Genomic DNA, 6813 nt, shown 5'->3' on the forward strand with positions numbered 1-6813 from the left:
AGAGCTTTGACTGGATCGATTGATTGTTGGATCATTTAACACTGTCTATAGCATGCTGCTTCTGCTCTTTAGCACGCATGTAGTCCTGTGTTGTACCTTCCCCAGGTTAACATCTCATTTTTTGGTAAGGATGGTGCTGCTCCTGGCATGCTCTTCTGCAATCCTCATTAAACCAGGGTTGGTCTCCGGTTTTAATGGTAATGGTAGAGTGAGGGATATGCTGAGCCATGTGGTTACAGATTGTGGTGGAATATAATTCTGCTGCTGCTGGCCCACAGTGACTCATTGATGCGCAGTTTTCTGCTGTTAGATCTGTTCTGAATCTATCTCATTTAACACAGCTGAGGATGTCCTCAGTGTGAAGATGGGACTTGGTGATGGACACTGAAGTACATTTTGTGCCCTTGCTACCCTCAATGCTGCTTCCAAGTGGTGTTGAACATGGAGGAGTACTGGTTCATCAGCGGAGGGAAGGTCGTAAGTCATAATCAGCAGGCGGTGTAGGAATAAAAGTGTTTATTAATGATAACATTGATTCTGTATATATATAAATTTTAAAATTGTAGATTATATGGAAAGGCTGCTGTGTTAAAATAAACAAAATGGATGAGTTCCCCAAGTTCATGTCAGCATGGCTTTGAAACTTGCCAAACCAGAAAAGATGTTAATTGGAAAGCCATTAACCTAATCAAGGAATGGCACAGCCCTGTGTGAGGAGAAGCCAATCAGGAATGGCCCTGAAAATAATACCCAATCCTGAGGCTTTCTGAGAAACAATGGCCGTAAGGGCTATAATAATCCAAGCGAAGATTGCTGGGTCTTTCTTCTCCTTAGCACACGGCAAAGCAGGAACCTTCCTCTACAGACAAAGGAGCAGGACATGTGCTTTGTCAGAGGGAAGTGGAATATACCTGTTTATATCTTTTTTATTGTAACATCATTGTATCTGTTGTAACTAAGTAGATCTGTAGGATAGCTGGGAACTGCTGTTTCTCTGATAGATGTGCATGTGTGTGTGCTTAATAAAATATTCCAAATTGTTTTAAAAGAGTTGGTCTTGCTGTCAATTTAATGCCAGAGATTTAGAAATCTGACAGCGGTTTCCTTGCCCATGTTTGACCTGATGCTATGGGAGTGAGAAGATCCGGGGCCACTGCCTCCTGAATACCACGGCGTGACCAGCTCTTTCCTGCTGGTGGGTGCTGATGAAGGAGTCTGGGATGTTGGCTGAAAGTTACATTTCTGTGCATATGACTAGGTCAGCAATTATCACAACACCCCATATGTTAGTGTGGAGGACTTTGCAGCGTTGTCTGGGCGGGGTGTACCTTTGTCGTGTCCGAGAACGATGCTCAGGTCGATCCATCTGGTTTTATTCCAAATATATTTTTTCATAGTTTGATACAATTGAGTGGCTTACTAGGTCATTTCACAGTCAAACATATTGCTATGTGTCTATAGTCACATATAGGCCAGACTGAGTAAGGACGGTAGGTCCCCTTCCCTAAAGGCCCACTTGAGTTTTTATGACAATCTGATAATTTAATTTTCACCGTTACAAATACTAGATTCCAGATATTAGCTTTTTATTCCAGATTTGTTTAATTGAATCACTTTTCATTCCCAAACTGCCATGATAGGATTTGATCTCATGTCTCTGGATCATCTGTCCAGGCCTCTGGAAAACTCATGCAGTAACATAACCGCTATGCTACAAGATCCTCTATGTGGGCATCAGTGTCTATACACACCTTGCCTGCAGGAACACTGCAGTCTATCATGTTTTGTGGGGCACACAGTGAGCTTGTTTTGTGAAGCATAAATGCTGAGTGGTGAGCTCAGTTATCTGGTGCAACAGAACCCATTCGCACAAGGCAAGATATATGCTGAACACATGGATGCCATCTACTGTGCCCTGTACTCTTAGGAAACTTGCCGCCTAGTAAAGGCTAGAGATAGATATGAAGGAGAGATATAGTGAAAGGTCCGTGGGTACGTTGGCTTGAGGATTCAAAATGAGATTGGATTCTGGGGACTAGTGGTCTTCTCCATTTGCTAGCAATCCATGTCCTCAGTTCCTGGGGCTAATGATGACACAGACCTGGAAATCCCCAGGGGGGATCTCCTGGTTTGTGCTGCAATGTCGGAGAGAGACCCCAGGACCACCCGAGAAATGGCGTGTGGCCATGTCCAGCCATATAGGTGGTTTCTCCAGCTGTCTGCCGACCTCCCACCCATTTTACAGTGGGAGAACTGCTGCCCAATTTCAGGCTCATTGTATTTTTCACCACTCGCTCTTTCAATGAAAGCCCATGAGCAATAATCGGATAATCATGTGACAGGGGTTGTACAGGCTTTATTATAATATGTAAACGTACAAAGGAAGAAAGATTTGCATTTATATAGCACCTTTCAGGATCACTGGATGTCACAAAGTGCTTTGAAGCCAATGAAGTACTTTTTGAAGTGAAGTCGCTTTTGTAACGTAGGAAAGGTGGCAGCCAATTTGCACACAGCAAGCTCCCACAAACAACAATTTGTTAATGACCAAACAATCTGTTTTGGTGATGTTGATTGAGGGATAAATATTGGCCAGTACACTGGGGATAGCGCCCTGCTCTTCTTCAAAATAGTGCCATGGGATCATTTACATCCACCTGAGAGAGCAGATGGGGCCTCGGTTTAATACCTCATCTGAAAGACGGTACCTCCATATAAATCATGATTACTGTAAAAGATTCAGCATTAGAATTGTATTGAGACCATTTAGCCGCACAATAGAGAAGTATCTCACGCAATAACTGTAGTCAGATATTGTTCAATTCAATGTTCAACCAGCAGATCATTTAAAATCGATCTGTTGCAGAATTGTGTGGAATGTCAATTGGATGGTAAAGACACACTGTAAACAGAGTCAGTGATCTCCCATTGCCGATTCACATGGAGAGGGAATGGGATGATAAATAAGCAGAGACTGAGTTGCAATGCTAGAAAGGAAGCTCTGGTTTAAGGTGAGCTGCTTTCATTATTTAACTAATTTAACGATTGCAGTGAATGGATATTTCATTGCAAGCTACATAGTTTGAACTGCACCCCAGGAAATATGTGCTTTGAGCAAAAAGTACCAGGGCAGACCCAGCAATTCCCATCCTTGTTCGGCAATCTTTACTCATGTGTCTACATTCAAATTCGGCTTCGGTATCAGTGCAAAACAAATCAGATGTGTGGAACAGATTCAATAAAATGCAATCCCACGTTATTATGTGAAAATTGTAAAATCTTCAAAATCAGAACCCAATGTATCCTAATTTAAAGTAGAACAATAATCAAGTGCCCCCTGATTAAAGGGGGGGCACTAAAACCGACAAACGTAAACAAATTAAACTTCAGACAGTCAACTTCAATCAAATTAAAATTTGGTTGCCAGGGGTGATGATGTACTCCAGTCCCTCTGGCGCCCACCTCTCGACGTGTTCTTACAGAGAGCTAGCACAGGCTCGATGGGTTAAATCACCTTCTCTCGCTCCACAAATGCTGCCTAAACTGCTGAGTATTCGCAACATTTTCTGTTTTTATTTAAAATCCTCACTAAGAAGGGGACATTGTTCGGGCAGGGTGTTACAAGAACAAAGAATGCACAAATATAAATAGTGGTAGAAAAAAATCTATCACATCTTTCAAAAGGGAAGGGATAAATATTTGAAAAGTTTAAATTTGATAGGAGTATGGGGCAGGACAAGGGAATGCGACAATGCGGAGAGCTGTTTCACACAGGCAACAGGCTGAACAACTATCATCCTTCTGTGGTGTCATATTTTAAGAATTTATTTCCTGCAATGTTATCTAATTCCTGTCATGCAAGACAACAGGTTCCAGCACGGAGATCCCTACCATTAATATTGTATGAACACAGTACAGCTAAAATAGTTTCCACACTACTTCAATACACTTGCATTTCAAATGTTAACTAGTTACTCGTCACATTCTAGTCAGTGTTCATCCCTCAATAGTTAGATTTATTTGGCAATTGTGATCAATATTTTACACTTTCGATCAATATTGCTAATGTGATAATATAAAAATACATAGTTTGAACTGCACCCCAGGATATATATGCTTGGAGCAAAAAGTACCAGTGCAGACACAGCAATTCCCATCCTTGTTCGGCAATCTTTACTCATGTGTCTAAATTCAAATTCGGCTTCGGTATCAGTGCAAAACAAATCAGATGCGTGGAACAGATTCAATAAAATCCAATCCCACATTATTATGTGAAAAATGTAAAATATTCAAAATCGGAACCCATTGTATCCCAATTTAAACTTTATTGTTTGATCATCCATTCTGAAAAGAAAATCAGTATGAATCTTTTTTTTCCAAAGGAAGCCATTTAAGCATCCTCACAGCCAGACACCGGTTTTATACCCACCGACGGCCCGAAGGCCAGGAAATCGTGAAATATGCTGCAGACCTCAGGAGGCTGGCGGCACCGTGTGATTCCGGCGACCACCTCACCGAAGTGCTGCGGGATATCTTTGTCATCGGAATCGGCCACGAGGGCCTTCTTCACAGACTACTATCTGCGGATATCACAGTCACACTGCAGAAGGCCATCACCACGAGCCAAGCATTTATGACCTCGACCTGCGGCTCTAGGCGGATGACTCATCCTCAGGACTCAAACCCAGCAAGTATTGTACACAGACTGGCGCCTTTTAGAGGTTGGACTGTAGAACGTGAATCTCCTCAGGGCAGAGAGAACAGGCCCCTGCGTCCCTTAACTCAGAGTCCACCGAGGGGGGCTAATCGAGTAGCAGCATGCTGGTGTTGCGGAGGAAATCACAGGGCTCACCAGTGCCTTTTTAAGGACTATGTGTGTAAATGCTGCAGCACAAAGTGCTACCTCCAGCGAATGTGTGAAAGAAATATGACTCACTGTGCTGATGAAGAGTCTGCAGATGGCCATGAATCCAGCACGGATTATGAAACGATAGTCAGTGAGGCAGCTCAGCCCCACGTTGAGGTATATGGCATGTTTACCTGCATCACAGAATGTTCCCTGTTGAGGATGGAAGTCGAGATAAATGGCGCTCCAGTCTTCAGGGAAGTGGACACGGGGCGAGACAGTCAATGATGAATCAAGGAAGCTTTGAGAGGCTATGGGACAATCTGGCTGAACAACCCAAATTGGTCCCAGTTCAGGCAAAGCTGTGCAACCACACCAATGAGCTTATTCCAGTCGTTGGTAGTGGTTGGTAAAGGTTCTCCATGATAGTATGGTGCACAAGTTACCACTGTGGATTGCTGCAGGTGATGGACCATCGCTACTCGGAAGAAGGTGGATGGAGAAGATCCATTGGAGCTGGGAAGATTTCATCCCTCCAGTGATTGACGTCCCCTGCACTCAGAGGCAAAGAAAGCCCTCACCTGAGGTTGTATCCGCAGACCAGCACAGCACCCAAGGCATAGAACACTCAGCACGACTGTGTGGAGATGATCCAGCTGAGACGACTCGAACGCACCTTCCAGGCTCCAGTGGTAGGACTCCGGAGGAAGAAAGCCGGATCCAAAGACAACTTCCCAGCTTCGGTGGCAGAACCCGGGGAGAAGAGGATCACAGCAGTCGACATTGTGGATGGAAGAAAGATGACACCCAAACCACGAGGTGAAGCGCTGAGGGAAAAGATGGCGGCGGCCAGGCCACGAGGGGCAGCGCTGAGGGAGCAACGCGTGGTCCCAAGCGAAGAAGAGGATTGAGGTAAAGATAGCAAGGCTCTCTTAAAGGAGGCCAGCAACCCACCACACTTAAACGGACAAGTCCACATTCTCAATCAATGTAACAGCAACTGTGAGTTAAATGTAAAGCCTGCAATTGATGATCAGAGCTTTATGCATGTAATAAGCAAAGAAAAATCATGCAATTGCGATCGGAGCTACAGTTTATCTACAATAAGTAATGAAATGTGCGATGTAGGATTTCAACTGCATTCAGTTAATGCAGCGGGCAAACACCCATTGGGAGCACACAGGTCCAGCGTGCTACCCAATGCTGTAGCCTGCATCCCTGGGACCAGAGTGATGCACCACGGAGTGTGGCCACAAGCAGCTAATATAGACAAGCTGCAGAGCAAGTGATCTCAGGAGGGCAACGGCACCGGTATCGACACCTGCCGCTGATCAACTCCACCTCTCAGGCACCCGATGGCACCAACCGCCACGAGCTTGAAAGAGCAAACTGCACTAAGGCACAGCCCCCAGACCCTATCACCACCATGGCTACATCCGGGAATGAAGGGTCACCTGCAACGGTTCTCCCAAATGGGACCGGGACCAGCCAGGATCCAAAACCAAATAACGCCCAGGCAAGCGAGTCAGCAGTCCCTGTGCACTGCTAGACGACAGCTCCTCAGGGAGCAGCAGCGACCCGGGGCACAAGGAGAGGACAGGGAGGTCACAGGCCCAACGCTAGGAGCAACGCCAAAGGTCCCGCGAGCAGGCAACACGAGCCAATCGGGTGCCAGCACTGGGCACCGTGCCCCACCAGACTACATGGACACCATCCAGCAGTTCTGGTATTAGTTTGTCCTCACAGACTGGTGCTGACACCAGAACTAATACCAAGAATGTACCTCACCAGTCAAATGTACTTGCCTCACAACTGTACCACAAATGTAATGATGTAAATGCAATTTTTTTTCTGGACTTGAATGTATATGAATGTAATGAGCCACCGGCATAATCTATGTGTGGGGGGGGCACGGGGGAGAGAGAATGGAGTGGTCAAGGAGGCACAAACAGAAACCACCAGCACCT

Source organism: Pristiophorus japonicus, chromosome 4, assembly GCF_044704955.1.
Source record: "Pristiophorus japonicus isolate sPriJap1 chromosome 4, sPriJap1.hap1, whole genome shotgun sequence".
Lineage (NCBI taxonomy): Eukaryota > Metazoa > Chordata > Chondrichthyes > Pristiophoridae > Pristiophorus > Pristiophorus japonicus.